Raw genomic sequence first — 16,705 nt, 5'->3', positions numbered from 1 at the left:
CTCACCCTCACCCTCACCCTAACCCTATTCCTAACCATAACCCTAACACTAACCCTAAACCTCACCCAAAATTTCACCCTAACCCTAACCCTCACCCTCAACCTCAACCTCAAAGTAACTCTAACTCTAAACCTAACAATTACACTAACCCTAACCATAACCCTAACCCTACCCATAACCCTCACCCTCAGCCTCAACCTCACACCAAACTTAACACTAACCAAAAAACTAACAATAACCCTAACCCTAAACTAACCCTAATCCTCAACCTAACTCTAACCCTAACCCTAAACCTATCCCTAACCCTAACCATAAGCCTAAACCTAATTCTCAGCCTCACACTCAACCAAAACCCAATACCTAACCCTAACCCTCACCCTAACCCTAAACCTAACCCTCACACTCTCCCTCACCCTAACCCTAATCCTAAACCTAATCCTAGCCCTAGCCCTAACCCTCACCCTATGCTTCACCCTGGCCCTCACCCTAACCCTAAATATAACCCTAGACCTCACCATCACCCTAACCCTAATCCTAACCCTAGCCTTAAACCTCAGCCTAACCCTGACCCTCAACCTCACCCTCACCCTCACCCCCACCTTAACACTAACACTAACACTAACAATAACACTAATCCTAATCCTAAACCTAACCTTAACCTTAACCCTAATGCTAATACTCACCCTCAACCTAACACTAATTCTAACCCTAACCCCAACCCTAACCCTAACATTCATGTCACCATAACCCTAACCCTCATCCGAACCCGCACCCTAACCCTAACCCTAACCTAAACCTCAACCTAACACTAACCCTAACACTCAACCTCACACTAGCCCTCAACCTAACCATAATCCTAACCCTAACCCTCATCCTAAACCTCACACTAACCTTAACACTAACTGTCACATTAACCTTAACCCTAATCCTAACCCTCAACCTAACCCTTAATCTCATGCTCACTGTAAGCCTAACCGTAACCCTCACCTTAACCCTAAACTTAATGCGAACCCTAACTCTCCCCCTAACCCACAACCTAACCCTAACCCTCACCCTCACCCTCATCCTTACCCTCAGCCTAACCCTAAGCCTAACCCTAACCCTAACCCTAACCCTTACCCTCACCCTAACACTCACCCTAACCTTAAATCTAACACTCACTCTAACCCTAACCCTCCCATTCAGCCTCACCCTAACCCTAACTCTAACCCTAAACCTCATACTCACCCTAACCCTAACCCTAAACCTAACCCTAAACCTCACCCTAAACCTAACCCTAAACCTCACCCTCACAATAGCCCTCACCCTAAACCTAATCCTAAAACAAATCCTCATCCTAACCCTCATCATAAGTCTAACCCTCACACTCAACCTCACCCTAACCTTAAACCTAACCCTCAACCTAACCCTAAATATAACCTGAACCCTAACCCTCACCCTAACCCTTAACCTCACCCTCAACCTCCCCCTCAGCCTAACCCTAAGCCTAACCCTAAACCTGACCCTAATAATCACACTCACCCTCACACTAACTCTAATCCTAACCCTAACCCTAACTCTAACCCTCCCCCTAACTCTCACCGTAAACCTAACCCGAACATTAACACTAACCCTAACCCTCACCAGAACCCTAATTCTAACCCTAAACCTCACCCTCACTATAAACCTAACTCTAACCCTAACCCAAACCCTAAACCTCACAATAACTCTAACCCTCAACCGCTCCCTCACCCTCACCATAACTCTAAACCGAACCCTAACAATAACACCAACCCTAACCCGAACTATCACCCTAACCCTAATCCTCACCCCCACCATCACCCTCAGCCTAAACATAAGCCTAATCCTAACCCTCACACTAACCCTTACACTCACCCTCACCCTAACCCTAATACTAACCCTAAACCTATCCCTAAACCTCATCCTAACCCTCACCCTCATCCGAAGTCTAACACTAACCATAACCCTAAACCTCACCCTAACCCACCTCCTAACCCTAACTCTAACCCTAAACCTCACCCTAACCCTCACCCTCACCGTCACCCTCAACCTCACCGTAACTCTAACCCTAACCCTAAGAATAACACTAACCCTAACCCTAACCCTTAGTATAACCATAACCCTCACCCTCAGCCTCACCTTCACCGCAAACATAACCCTAACCATAACATTAACAACAACCCTAACCGTAACCCTCACCCTAACCAAAACCCACACCCTAACACTTACCCTCACCTTAACACTAACCCTAACCCTAACACTAATCCTCACAATAACCCTAAACCTAACCGTAACCCTAAACCTCAACCTAACCCTCACCCTCACCCTAACCCTTACACTAACACTAAAAATAACCCTCACCCTAACCATCCCCCTAACCCTATATCTAACCCTAAACCTCACCCTCACACTAACCCTAACCCTAACACTTAACCCCACCCTAACCCTAACACTCAACCTCACCCGCAACCTCACCCTCACCATAACTCTAACCCTAACCCTAACAATAACCCTAAACCTAAACCTAACCCTAAGCCTAACCCTAACCCTTATCCTAATTCTAATCCTAACCCTAAACCTTACCCTCACCATCATCCTAACCCTCACCCTAACCCTAACTCTAACACTACCCCTATCCCTAACCCTCACCTTCAGCCTCACCCTAACCCTAACTCTAACCCTAAACCTCACCTTCAACCTAACCCTAACCCTAAACTTAACCCTCAACCTCACCCTAACCCTAACCCTAAACCTCACCCTCACCCTAACCCTCACCCTAAACATAATCCTAAACCTAAAGCTCATCCAAACACTCCTCATAACCCTAACACTAGTCCTCACCCTAAACCAAACCCTAAACCTCAACCTCACCTTCAGCCTAACCCTAACCTTCCCCCTAACCCTCACACTCACCCTAACACTAACCCTAATCCTAAATCTAACCCTATCCCTAAAGCTAACCTAAACCTCACGCTCACCCTAAACCTAACCCTCAACTTAACCCTAACCCTCACTCTCAGCGTAAACCTAACCCTAACCCTAACCCTCACCCTAACCATAACCCTAAACCTAATCCTAAACTCCACCCTAACCCTAACCCTCAACCTAACCCTAAGCCTAACCCTAATCCTCACCCCCACCCTCACCATCAGCCTAACCCTAAGGCAAACCCTAACCCTAACCCTAACCCTCACCATAACCCTAAAACTAACCCTAACCCTAACCTTAAACCTAACCTTAACTCTAACCCTAAACCTAAACCTAATCCTCAGGCTCACCCTCTCCCTAACCCAAACACTAACCCTAACGCCCATCCTAACCCTAAGCCTAACCCTAACCTTAACCCTAACCCTCACACTCACTCTTACCCTATCCCTAATCCTAAACCTAACCCTATCCCTAACCCTAAACCTCACCCTAAGCCTCACCCTAGCCCTCACCCTAAACCTAACCCTAACCCTAAACCTCACTCTAACTCTCACCCTAACCCTAACCTTAAGCCTCACCCTCATGCTCGGCCTAAGCTTAAGCTTAAGCCTAAGCCTAGCCCTAACCCTAAACTTCATCCTAAACATAACTGGAACAGTAACACTAACACTAACACTAAACCTAACCGTCACCCTAAGCTTCCTACTAACACTATATGAAAATCTAAACCACACGCTCACCCTAACCCTAACCGTTAACCGCACCCTAAACCTAAACCTAACCCTCACCGGCACGTAACCTCACCTTAACTCTAACCCTAACCCTAAAAATAACACTAACCCTAACCCTCAACCTAACCCTAAACCTAACACTCACCCTAACCCTCAGCCTAACCCTAAGCCTAACCCTAACCCTAACCCTCACCCTCACCCTAACCTTAACCCTAACCCTAACCCTCAGCCTAACCCTAAGCCTAAACCTAACACTAACACTAACCATTACACTCAACCTAAATCTAACAGTAACCCTAAACCTAACCCTCACCCTCAGCCTCACCAAAACACTAATTCTATGCCTAATCCTCACCCTCACCCTAACCCTAAACCTAATCCTAAACCTCACCCTAACACTAACCCTAAACCTTACCCAAAACCTAGCCCTCTCCCTAAACCTAATCCTAAACCTACCCCTCACCCTAACCCTCCAATTAACCCTAACCCTAACCCTCACCCTAACCCTAACCCTCAACCTCAACATCACCCTCAGCCTAAACCTAAGCCTAACCCTAAACCTAACCTAAACACAAACATTCATATTCACCCTAACCCTAATCTGAACCCTATCCCTAACCCCAACCCTCTGCCTAACTCTCACCCTAACCCTAACCCTAACACTAACCCTAACCACAACCCTCAAACTAACCCTCAACCTAATCCTATCCCTAACCCTAAACCTCACCCTAAGCCTCACCCTAGCCCTCACCCTAAACCTAACCCTAAACCTAAACCTAATCCTAACCCTAAAACTAACAGTAATCCTCAGCATCACCCTCACCCTAACCCAAAACCTAAACATAACCCTCACCCTAACCCTAAGCCTAACCCTAACCTTAACCCTCAACCTAACACTCACACTAACCATAAACCTAACCATCACCCTAACCCTAACCCTCACCCTCAACCTCAAGCTCAGCCTATCCCTAAGCATAAGCCTAAGCCTATCCCTCACCCTCAAGCTCAACCTCACTGTAACTCTAACCCTAACCCAAACAATAAAACTAATCCTAAGCCTAAATATAACCCTAACCCTAACCCTAACCTAATCCTAAAACTCACCCTCACTCTAAGCCTAATCCTAACCCTAACCCTCACCCTAATGCTAACCCTCACCCTTACAGTAACCTTAACTCTCATCCTATCCCTGAACCTAACACTAAACCCTAAACCTAAACCTCACCCTAACACTAACCCTAACCCTCACCCTCTCCCTAGCCCTAACCCTAACCCTAATCCTAAACCTAATCCTCATCCTAACCCTCACCCTAACCCTAACACTAACCCACACCCTAACCCTAACCCTAACACTAACCCTCACCCTAAACCTAACCCTCACCCTTACCCTATCCCTCACGCTGACGCTCACCCTCAGCGAAATCCTAACCCTAACCCTCACCCTCACCCTAACCCTCACCATATCCCTAAATCTAAAACTAGCCCTAACCCGAGCCCTCACCCTCAGCCTCACCGTAACCCTAACTCTAACCATAAACCCCACCCTCACCCTAACCCTAATCCTAAACCTAACCCTAAACCTCACCCTAACCTTAATGCTAAACCTCAACCGAACCCTCACAGGAACCCTTACCCTAACACTAACCCTAAGCCTAACCCTCGAACTAACCCTCCTCCAAACCCTAACTCTACCCTAAACCTCACCCTCACCCTAAACATAATCCTAAACCTAACTCTAAACCTCACCCTAACCCTAACCTTAACCCTCACCCTCACCATAACTCTAAATCTAACCCTAACAATAACACTAATCCGAAACATAAACCTAACCCTAACCCTAACCTTAATCCTTACCCTCACCCTCACCCTAACCGTAATCCTAATCATAACCCTCCCCCTAACCCTAAACCTCACCATTACTGTAACCCTAACCCTCATCCTAACCCTCACCCTAACCATAACCCTAAACCTCACCCTAACACTAACCCTAACCCTCATCCTCACTTTAGCCCTCAACCTAACCCAAATCCTAACCCTAATCCTCATCCTAAACCTCACCCTAACCCTCACCCTAATCCTAATCCTAACCCTAACCCTCACCCTAACACTAACCCTCACCCTCACCCTCAGCCTAAACATAAGCCTAACCCAACACTAACACTAACCCTCACCTTAATCCTAACTCTAACACTAACTCTAACCATAACCCTCACACTCAGTCTCACTCTAAAGCTAACTCTACCCCTAAACCTCACCCTCACCCTCACCCTAACCCAAACCTAATCCTAAACCTCACACTCAACCTCACCGTAACCATAACCCTAACCCTAACCCTAACAATATCCCTAACTCTAACCCTAAACCTCACCCTAAACATAACCCTCACATTAACCCTAACCCTCAACCTAATCCTAAAACTCACTCTAACCCTAACCCTAACTCTAACCCTCACACTCACCCTAGCCCTCAACCTAATCCTAATTCTAACCCTCACCCACATCCCAACCCTAACCCTTATCCTCACCCTAAACCTCACACTAACCCTAACCCTAACCCTAATGCTCAATCAAACCCTCACCCTAACCCTAATACTAACCCTAAACCTAATCCTAAATTTCACCCTTATATTAATCCTCACACTGAGCCTAAACCTCACCTATACCCTTAACATCATCCTCACGCTAACCCTAAACCTCATCCTAACCCTCACTCTAACCATAAACCTAACCATCACCCTAACCCTAACGCTCACCCTCAACCTCACGCTCAGCCTAAACCTAAGCCTAAGCCTAACCTTTACTCTAACACTCACCCTCACCCTAGCCCCCACCCTAACACTAATCCTAACCCTATCCCTCATCCTAACCCTCACCCTAACCCAAATCTTCACCCGCACCCTCACCCTCAGCCTAACCCTAAGCCTAAGTTTAAGCCTAACCCTAACCCTCACATACCCTCACACTAATCCTAATCCTAACCCTAACCCTAAACCTCAACCTAACTCTCACACTTAACTTAACCCTAACACTAACACTAAATCTAACACATGATCGAACCCTCACCCTAAACGTAAATTTAATCCTAAAATTCAGGCTCACCCTAACCCAAATCTTAACCCTAGCCCTCACCCTCACACTAATCCTCACACTCACTGTGACCATAACCCTCATCCTAACCCTATACTTCACCCTCACCCTCACCCTAACCCAAACCCTAAACCTAACCCTAAACCTCACCCTCACCCTAGCCCTTACCCTAACCCTAATCCTAACTCTAACCCTCATACTAACCCTCCCCCTAATCCTAAAGATAACTCTGAACCTAACCCTAAACCTCACCCTCAACCTCACCCTCAGCCTAACCCTAAGGCTAACCCTAAACCTAACCATAACACACACTCACTCTCACCCTAAAGCTAAACCTATCCCTAACCCTAACCATAACCCTCACCATAAATCTTCCCCTAACCCTAACCCTAACACTAACGCTAACCCTCAAGCTAACCCTCACGCTAACAATAACTCTTACCCTAAACCTCACCCTTACTGTAAACATAATTGTAAACCTAACCTAAAACCTAAACCTCACCCTAACCCTTACCCTAACCCTCAACCTCACCATAACCTTAAGCATAAACCTAACCCTAACAATAACCCTAACACTAATCCTAAACCTCACCCTAACCATAACCCTCACCCTAAACCAAACTCTCACCCTAACAGTTAACCTCACCCTAACAATGACCCTCAACCTAACCCTCACCCTCACCCTAACCCTAACACTAACCCTAACCCTAAAAATAATACTAACCCTAACCCTATCCATAACCCTACACTTAACCTGAACCCTAACTCTCAACTTAACCCTAATACTAACCCTCACCCTAATCATAAGCCTAAACCTAATCCTAACCCTCACACTCACCCTAACCCTTACATTAATCCTAAACCTAACACTAAGCCTAACCCTCACCCTCACCCTAACCCTCACTGCAACCCTCTCTAACACTAACCCTAAACCTAAACCTGACCCTTACCCTAACCCTAACCCTAACCCTAAACCTCACCCTCACCCTAGCCCTTACCCAAACCTAATCCTAACCCTAACACCCATCCTAACCCGCACCCTAACATTAACCCTAACCCTCACCCGCACCCTCACCCTCATCCTAACCCTAACCCTAACCCTAACCCTCAACCTAACCCTAAACCTCACCCTCACCCTTACCATAACACTCTCCCTAACCCTAAACTTAAACCGAAACCTAACTCTCACCCTAAACCTAACCCTAACCCTCACACTAATCCTAACCCTCACCCTCACCCTCAGCCTAAACCTAAGCCTAACCCGATCCCTAAGACTAACCCTCACACTCAACCTAACCCTAATACTAATCCTAATCCAAACCCTAACCCTAACCTTCACCCTCACCCTAACCCTCACCTTAAGCCTCATCCTAACATTAATCCTAACCCTACCCCTAAACCTCACCTTAACACTGACCCTAAACACCACCCTAACACTAAACCTCACCCTAACCTAACCCTCACCCTAACCCTAACCCTCACCCTAGCCCTCACCCTAACCCTAATCCTTATCCTCACCCTAACCCTAACCCTTTATGTAACACTCACCCTCAGCCTAACCCTAAACTTTACCCTTACCGTCACCCCCACCCTAACCCTCACCCTAATCTTAACCCTCACCCTAACCCTAACTCTACCCCTAAACCTCACCCTCACCCTAACCCTAACTCTAAACCTAACCCTAACCCTAAACCCGACCCTAACCCTAAACCTAAACCTCACCCGCACACTCACCCTCACTGTAACTCGAACCCTAACCCTAACAATAACACTTACCCTAACCACAACCATCACCCTAACCCTAGTCCTCACCGCCACCCTCACCCTCAGCCTATCCCTAAGCCTAAGCCTAACCGTCATCCTAATCCTCATACTCATGGCACCCTAACCCTAATCCTAAACCTAACCCTATCCCTAAATCTCAACCTAACCCTCACCCTCACCCAAACACTAACATAACACTAATCCTAAACCTCAACCGAACCCTACCCCTAAATCTAACTCTAAACCTAAACCTCATCCGCACCCTAACAATAAACCTAACCCTAACCCTAATCCTCACACCAACCCTCACCCTCAGCCTAACCCTAACCCTAACCCTAACCCTCACCATAACCCTAACCCTAACCCTAAAACTAACCCTAACTGTAAAACAAACCCAAAACCTAACCCTAATTCTCAGCCTCACCCTCACCCAAACCAAACCCTAACACTAACCCATACTCTAACCCTAAGCCTAAGCCTAACCCTAACCCTAACACTCACACTCACTCTCACCCTAGCCCAAATCTTAATCCTAACCCTATCCCTAAACCTCACCCTAACCCTCACCCTCACCCTCACCCTATACCTAACCCTCACCCTAACCCGAACCCTCACACTCACCCTAACCCTTACCGTAATACTAACTCTAACGCTAAACCTCACCCTCACCCTAACAATAAACCTAACCCTAATCCTCACAGCCACACTCACCCTCAGCCTAAACCTTACCTTAACCCTAACCCTAACCCTCACTGTAACCCTAACCCTAACCCTAACCCTAACACTAACCCTAAACCTAAACCAAACTTTAAACCTAACCCTAATCCTCTGCCTGACCCTCACCCTAACCAAACCCTAACACTAACCCTCACCCTAAACTTAAGCCTAACCCTAACCCTAACCCTAACCCTCAGACTCACCCTCGCCCTAACCCAAATCCTAAATCTAAACCTGTCCCTAACACTAACCCTCACCCTAACCCTCACCTTAGCCCTCAACCTAAGCCTAATCCTAATCCTAATCCTAACACTAACCCTCACCCTATCCCTAACCCTAACACTATCCCTAACTCTAACCCTAAACCTGAACCTCACCCTAACCCTAACTCTAACCCTAACTCTAAACATAAACCTCATCCTAAACATAACCCTAAACCTCACCCTCACCCTCACTGTAACAGTAACCCAAACCATAACAATAACCCTAACCCTAACCCTCACCCTAACCATAACCCTCACTCTAACCCTCACACTCTACCTAACATTTACCCTCACCCTAACACTAACCCTAACACTAACACTAACCCTATCACCCTAACCCTAAACCTCACTCTAACAATAACCCTAACCCTCAACCTCACCCTAGCCCTCACCTTAACGCTAATCCTCCTCCACATCCTAAACCTCACAATAAACTTTACACTAATCGTCAAACTAACCCTCACCCTCAACCTAACCATAAACCTAACACTCACCCAAACCCTAACCCTCAACCTTACCTTAACCTTCACCCTCAGGCTAACCCTCACCTTTACCCTTACCATCACCCCCACCCTAACACTCACCCTAACCCTAACCCTCACCCTAACCCTAACTCTACCCATAAACCTCACCCTCACCCTAACCCTAACTCTACCCCTAAGCCTAACACTAAACCTCATCCTAACCCTAACCCTAAACCTCACACTCACACTCACTGTAACCGTAACCCTAACCCTAATGCTAACAATAACCTTAACCCTTACCCAACCCTCACCCTAACCATAACCTTCAACCTCATATTAACCCTCACCCTAACACTTAACCTCATCCTAACACTACCCCTAACCCTAACCCTAACACTTACACTAACGCTAACCCTCACTCTAATCCTAAACCTCACCCTAACCCTAACCCTAACTCTAACACTCAACTTCACATTAGACCTCACCCTAACCCTAATCCTAACACTCACCCTCACCCTAACCGTAATCTTAAGACCCTAACCCTCAACCTAACCCTAAATCTCACCCTCACAGTAACCCTAACCCTCATTCTAACCCTAACCCAAACCCTAACCCTAACTCTAAACCTTACCCTAACACTAACCCTAACCCTCAACTTCACCCTAGCCCTCACCCGAACCCTAATCCTAACCCTAAACCTCACCGTAACCCTAAAATTAACCGAACCCTAACTCTCAACCTAAACGTAACCCTAACCCTCACCCTAACCCTTACTCTCACACTCACCCTGAATCTCAGCCTAAAACTAAGCCTAAGCCTAACCCTAACCCTAACCCTCAAACTCACCCTAATACTTACCCTAATCCTAATCCTAACGCTAAGTCTAACCCTCAACCTGAACCTCAACCCCACCCTAACCCTCACCCAAACACTAACTCTAACACTATCACTAAACCTAACCCTCAACCTCAGCCTCAACATACCCTAACTCTAACCCTAAACCTCATCTTCACCCTAACCTTAACTCTAACCCTAAACCTACCACTAAACCTCCCCCTAACCCTAAACCTAACCCTCACCCTCACCTTAACCCTAAAACTATCCCTAACCCTCACCTTAACCCTAAACCTCACCCTCGCCGTAACCCTAACCCTCACCCTCACCCTCACCCTCAGCCTAACCCTAAGCCTAAGCCTAACCCTAAGCCAAACCCTCACACTCACCCTATCCCTAACCCTAACACTATCCCTAACTCTAACCCTAAACTTCAACCTCACCCTATCTCTAACTCTAACCCTAACCCTAAACCTATATCTCATCCTAAACATAACCCTAAACCTCACCCTCACCCTCACCCTCACTGTAACAGTCACCCAAACCCTAACAATAGCCCTCACCCTAACCCTCACCCTAACCATAACCCTCACTCTAACCTTCACCCTCAACCTAACATTTACCCTTACCCTAACACTAACCCTAACACTAACACTAACCCTAACTATCACCCTAACCCTAAACCTCACCCTAACAATAACCCTAACCCTCAACCTCACCCTAGCACTCACCATAACGCTAATCCTCCTCCTCATCCTAAACCTCAAAATACACCTTACACTAATCGTCAAACAAACCCTCACCCTCACCCTAACCATAAACCTAACACTCACCTTAACCCTAACCCTCACCCTTACCGTAACCGTCACCCTCAGGCTAACCCTCACCTTTACCCTTACCATCAGCCCCACCCTTACCCTCACCGTAACCCTAACCCTAACCCTAACCCTAACTCTACACGTAAACCTCACCTTCACCCTAACCCTAACTCTACCCATAAGCCTAACACTAAACCTCATCCTAACCTTAACCCTAAACCTCACCCTCACACTCACTGTAACCGTAACCCTAACCATAATCCTAACAATAACCCTAACCCTAACCCAACCCTCACCCTAACCATAACCTTCATCCTAATACTAACCCTCACCCTAACACCCTCATCCTAACAGTAACCCTAACCCTAACACTAACACTCACATTAACCCTAACCCTCACCCTAATCCTAAACCTCACCCTAACCCTAACCCTAACTCTAACACTCAATCTCAACTTAGACCTCACATTAACCCTATTCCTAACACTCACCCTCACACTAACCGTAATCTTAAGACCATAACCCTCAACCTAACCCTAAATCTCACCCTCACCGTAACCCTAACCCTCATCCTAACCCTAACCCAAACCCTCAAACCCTAACCCTAACTCTAAACCTTACCCTAACACTAACCCTAACCATCAACTTCACCCTAGCCCTCACCCGAAACCTAATCCTAACCCTAACCCTCACCTTAACCCTAAAATGAACTGAACCCTAACTCTCACCCTAAACCTAACCCTAACCCTCACCCTAACCCTTACCCTCACACTCACCCTCAATCTCAGCCTAAACCTAAGCCTAAGCCTAACCCTAACCCTAACGCTCAAACTCACCCTAACCCTTACCCTAATCCTAATACTAACCCTAAGCCAAACCTTCACTCTCAACCTCAACCCCACCCAACCCTCATCCAAACACTAACACTAACACTATCACTAAACCTAAACCTCAACCTCAGCCTAAACATAACCTAACACTAACCCTAAACCTCATCTTCACCCTAACCCTAACTCTAACCCTAAACCTACCACTAAACCTCACCCTAACCCTAACCCTATCCCTAACGCTCACCCTCACCTTAACCCTAAAACTATCCCTAACCCTCACCCTAACCCTAAACCTCACCTTCACCGTAACCCTAACCCTCACCCTCACCCTCACCCTCAGCCTAACCCTAAGCCTAAGCCTAACCCTAAGCCAAACCCTCACACTCACCCTAACCTTACCCTAATCCTAATCCTAACCCTAAACCTAACCCTCACCCTCACACTAACCCTCACCCTAAACCCAACTCTAACACTAACCCTCAACTTCAGCCTCAACCTTACACTAACTCTAACCCTAAACCTCACCCTCACCCTACCTCACCCTAAACTTAAAACTAACCCTAAACCTAAACCTCACCCTAACCCTAACCCTAAATCTCACACTCACCCTAGCCCTCACCCTAACCCTAATCCTAAACCTAACCCTCATTCTAACCCTCCCCATGACCCTAACGTTAACTCTCACCCTAACCTTCACCCTCACCCTCAGCCTAAACTTAAGCCTAACCCTAAACCTAACCCTAACACTCAGACTCACCCTAACCCTAACCTTAATCATAATTCTAACACTAACCCTAATGCTCACCCTCACCCTAACCTTCACCTAACCCTAACACTAACCCTAAACCTAACCCTCACTCTCAGCCTCACCCTAACCCTAACTCTAAACCTAAACCTCACTCTCAACCTAACCCTAACCCTAACCCTAACCCTAGCCCTAAACCTAACCCTCACACTCACCTTCACCCTCACCCTCAACCTCACCCTCAGCCTAACCCTAAACCTAACCCTAACCCTAACCCTAACACACACACTCACCCTCACCCTAACCCTAATCCTATCCCTAACCCTAACCCTAACCAAAACCCTCCCCCTAACTCTCACTCAAAATCTAACCCTAAACCTCACCCTCAATCAAACCCTCAATCAACCCGAACTCTAACCCTAAACCTCACCCTCACATTAACACTAACTCTAACCATAACTGAAACCCTAAACCTCACCTTAAAACTAACCCTCACCCTCAAACTCAACCTCACCATAACTGTAACCCTAACCATAACAATAACACTAACCCTAACCATAACCATAACCATAACCCTCACGCTCATCCTCACCCTCACCGCAAACTTAACCCTAACAATAACACTAACAATAACCTTAACCCTAAACCTAACCCTAATCCTCACCCCCACCCCCACCCTCACCCTCAGCCTAACCCTAACCCTAACCCTAACGCTAACCCTAACCCTCACCCTAACCCCAACCCTCAACCTAACCATCACCCTAACCCTAAACCTCACCATTACACTAACCCTAAACCTCACCCTCACTCTTGCCCTCACCCTAAACCTAATCCTAAGCCTCACCCTAACCCTAACCCTAAAACTCACCCTAACCCTAAACCTAACCCTAAGCCACAACCTAAACCTAACCCTCACACTCAACATAACCCTAACCCAAACCCTCACCCTAAGCCTAAAATTAACCTGAACCCTAATTTCACCCTAACACCAACGCTAGCCCTCACCCTAACCCTAAACCTCACCCTCTCCCTCACCCTCAGTGTAATGCTTAGCATAACCCTAAAGCTAACCTTAACACTCACACTCACCCAAACCCTTAACAAACTCCTAATCCTAACTCTAATCCTAACCTTCACCCTCAGCCTCACCTTAACCCTAAGTCTAACCCTAAACCTCACACTCACCCTAACCCTAAACCTAACCCTAACTATAAACCTCACCCTAACCCTAACCCTAAACATCACCCTCAGCCTAGGCCTCATCCTAACCCTACTCCTAAAACTAACCCTCATCCTAACGCTCCCCATAACCCTAACACTAAACCTCACGTTAATCCTAACCCTCACACTCACCCTTATCTTAGCCTAATCCTAATCCTAAACCTAAGCCTAAACCTCACACTCACACTAACCCACACCCTAAGCCTAAACCTAATCCTAACTGTCACCCTAACCCTAACCCTAACCATTACTGTAACCCTATCTCTCATCCTAACCCTCACCCTAACCCTAACCATAACCCTAAAACTCACCGTAACACTAACCCTAATCCTCACCCTCACCCTAGCCCTCACCCTAACCCTAATCCTAACCCTAATCCTCATCCTAACCCTCACCCTAACCCTAACCCTCACCCTAAACCTAATTCTAACCCTAATTCTCACACTAACACTAATCCTCAACCTCACCCTCAGCTTAAACCTAAGCGTAACCCAACACTAACACTAACCCTCACCCTCACCCTAACCATCACCCTAACCCTAACTGTAACAGAAATCCTAACCCTCACACTCAGCCTCACTCTATCCCTAAACATCACCCTAAACCTAACCCTAACCTAATCCTAAACCTCACCCTAATCCTAACCCTAAACATCACCCTCACCCTAGCCCTCACCCTAACCCTAATCCTAAAAATAAGTTTCATCCTAAAACTAGGCATAACCCTAACCTTAACACTGACCCTAACCCTAAACCTCACCCTTACCCTCTCCCTGAGATTAACCTTAAGCCGAACCCTAACACTAAACCTAACCCTCACACTAACCCTAAACCGAACCCTAATACTCATCCTAACCCTTACCCTCACCCTCACCCTAACCCTAACCCTAACCCTAACCCATACCCGAATCCTAATCCTAACCCTAAGCCTAAGCCTCACCATAGCCCTCACACTCACCATAACCCTCACCCTAACCCTAAATCTAACACTAACACTAAACCTAACCCTCATTCTCAGCCTCACCCTTACCCTAACTCTAACCCTAAACCTCATGCTCAACCTAACCCTAACTCTAACCCTAACCCTAAAACTAAACCTCACCCTAACCATAACCCTAACCCTCACCCTCACCTTAACTGTAACTCTAACCCTAACTCTAACAGTAAACATCACCCTCACCCTAACCCTAAACCTAAACCTAACCCTAATCCTCACCCTAAACCTAACCCTAAAACTCACCCTCATCCTAGCCCTCACCCTAATAATAATCCTAACCCTCAACCAAACCCTAACCCTCACCCTCACTGTAAACCTACACCTAAGCCACACCCTAAACCTAAACTTAACCCGAACCTGAACTCTCACCCTAACCCTAACCCTAACCCTCACCCTAACCCTAACCCTCCTCCCTCACGCTCACCTTCAGCCTAACACTAATCCTAAACCTAACCCTAACCCTAACCCTCACACTCACCTTCACCCTAACCCTAATCCTAATCCAAAACTAACCCTAAAACTCACCCTCACCCTAACCCTCACCTTAAGCCTAACCCTAACATTAATTCTAACCCTAACCCTTACCCTAAACCTAATTCTCACCCAAAACCTAACACTAACGCTAACACTAATCCTCAATCTAACCCTCACCCTCACCCTCACCCTAGCCCTCACGCTAACCATAACCCTCATCCTCACCATAAACCTCACACTAACCCTAACACTAATCCTCAAATTAAACCTCACCCTCACCCTAACATTAACCTTAACCCTCATCCTAAACCTAACCCTCCCCCTTACCATAACCCTCACTTTCAGCCTAACCCTCATCTTTACCCTTACTGTCACCCGCACCCTAAACCTCACCCTAACCCTACCCTTCACCCTGACCCTAACACTACCCCTAAACCTCCCCCTCACCCTCACCCTACCTCTAAACCTAACCCTAACACTAAACCTCACCCTATCCCTAACCCTAACCCTCACCCTCAACCTCATGCTCAGCCTAACCCTAAGCCTAAGCCTAAACCTTACCCTAACCCTCACCCTCACCCTAGCCCTTACTCTAACCCTAATCCTATCCCTAAACCTCATCCTAACCCTCACCCTAACCTTGAACCTAACCATCACCCTAAACCTAATCCTCACCCCCACACTCACCCTCAACCTAACCCTAAGCCTAAGCCTAAGCCTAACCCTAACCCTCACACTCACCCTCACCCTAAACCTAATCCCAACCCTAACCCTAATCCTTAACCTCAACCTAACCCTCACCTTAACCTTAACACTAACACTAACCCTAAATCTT

This window comes from Dipodomys merriami, unplaced genomic scaffold (assembly GCF_024711535.1).
Source record: "Dipodomys merriami isolate MVZ:Mamm:240054 unplaced genomic scaffold, mDipMer1.0.p SCAF_53, whole genome shotgun sequence".
NCBI lineage: Eukaryota > Metazoa > Chordata > Mammalia > Rodentia > Heteromyidae > Dipodomys > Dipodomys merriami.
Note: the sequence above shows the minus strand (reverse complement) of the source record.